The following is a 2157-nucleotide window of genomic DNA, read 5'->3' as shown; positions in this document are numbered from 1 at the left end:
ATAAGAAAGCAAATGTTTGGTAAATTAATGTTTGTTGGGCCATCTTTAACAGTGAGACACAGAGGGTCATCTTGAACAAATGGGCCTCGCTAGGTTCCTCCCTGCCTCTCGCACAGTAGCTCGTGTTACACTGTCGTTCCCTGCGATGGTGTCTCCCTTCCCGGAGCAGGGCCTTTATTCCCATTCCTTTAGGCAGGTAAAAGGGGAGGCTCTTTCTGAGTGTTCCTTAATAACCAAAGGAAAATCAACTTGGGGCTGGAAAATCTTTGGCCCCTTTATCCCAGAGATCTTCATATTTTTATATCCTCCCCATGCTCCTGCCACCAAAAGCCCCACCATGAAAAGTTTCTGCTTTCCCGCTTCATGTGTACTTTTACTGCATGTCGGCTCTCTCTGTGACCTTCCCTCTCGGCGCTGGCCAAACCCTTCGGAAGTCACTGTGTCAGAGGAAGAATATTCATGTACTTACGTCATATCCTGCAGGAGAAGAAAGCGTGAGAAATTCTGTCACCACTAATTAATAGTAGAGTTTATTGCCTTAAGTTTAAAAGGTTTCATGTCAAAACCTCAAGGAGAGGATCAAGAGACCTGTCTGGGTCTAGACTGAGCTTTCTACTTTCCATGGAGTCTAGATGCCTGAGAAGAATCTGAGCGGATGTGGGTTACATGTTAGTACCTGACAGCGGGCGCAGCTCGGTGCCTCACTGCCACTACCCTGGCATGAAAGTACACTTCCAGAGGGTGGTGGAAGGAACAAGAGACAGCTCCATGCCCACGGGCTCAGCCATCTGCTCTTCCAACCACATGTCTCTCCCCCCATTTCCTGCCAGTGATTCATCTATTCTTTTTCTCATTCAAAGATAAATGTGTACTTCTTTTAAGGGGGGGACATCATTAAGGAGTGTGGAATCTGGATCTCTTAGGATAGGGGCTCCCCTATCTCCCCCTGGTGCACTGTTTCCTAACAGGTGAGCCTCAGCCATCAGGGACAGGTCAACTAAAGCAACTGCATGTGGACTAGGGGCACATGAGTTGCTAAAGAGCAGAAGAGGTGAATCTGCCTCTATCAGGAAGAGGATGCTGGATTTCCTTACCCACCATCATAGATGGCTCCTGTGTCTAATTTTACTCCAATGAATGGGATCTTTGTGACTTTTCTTTTTTTTTTTTTAATTTTCTGAAGCTGAAATGGGGAGGCAGTCAGATAGACTCCCGCATGAGCCTGACCGGGATCTACCCAGGATGCCCACCAGGGTACAATGCTCTTCCCATCTGGGGCATTGCTCTGTCGCTGGCATGCCCACCAGGGCGCAATGCTCTGCCCATCTGGGGCGTTGCTTTGTTGCGACCAGAGCCATTCTAGCGCCTGAGGCAGAGGCCACGGAGCCATCCTCAGCGCCCAGGCAATCTTTGCTCCAATGGAGCCTCGGCTATGGGAGGAGAAGAGAGAGACAGAGAGGAAGGAGAGGGGGAGGGGTGGAGAAGCAGATGGGCGCTTCTCCTGCGTGCCCTGGCCGGGAATCGAACCCTGGACTTCTGCACGCCAGGCTGACGCTCTACCACTGAGCCAACCGGCCAGGGCCTCTTTTTTTTTAATGTTTATTTTATTGATTTTTAGAGAGAAGAAAGGAGAGAAAGAGAGAGACAGGAACATCGATCTGTTCCTGTATGTGCCGTGACCGGGGATCGAACCGGCAACCCCTGAGCTTCAGGACAATGCTCTAACCAACTGAGCTATCTGGCCAGGGCTGTGACATTTTCTAACAAGCAGACCAAGAAGCTACCCCAAATCTGCTTTAAAAGAGACCCTAGCCTATTAATAGCCAAAGAAGTTTATTAAGGCTGTATCTCTGACAGCAAAGGGTAGAAGTTGGCAACATGCTGTGTACAAAGGGACGAGCATGCCCAACTGGAAGTGCTCAGTAGACATTTATTGAAGTGCACCAAATTGGCGGCAGATGGGCCTCGGTTTCACTCCTGGCTCCGCTTCCAGCTTGGGGGATATTAGACAAGCTACTAACCCTCTGGGACTCTCAGGTGCCCCATATGAGGACGGGGAGATGCAGACACCGGCTCACTGAGCTGGGTAATGTCTGTAAAGTACTTCATGCGGTCCTTGGAACAGGGAAATATGCAAATATCAGGCGAAAATGAATA

The sequence above is a fragment of the Saccopteryx bilineata genome, chromosome 2, assembly GCF_036850765.1.
Source record: "Saccopteryx bilineata isolate mSacBil1 chromosome 2, mSacBil1_pri_phased_curated, whole genome shotgun sequence".
NCBI lineage: Eukaryota > Metazoa > Chordata > Mammalia > Chiroptera > Emballonuridae > Saccopteryx > Saccopteryx bilineata.
Note: the sequence above shows the minus strand (reverse complement) of the source record.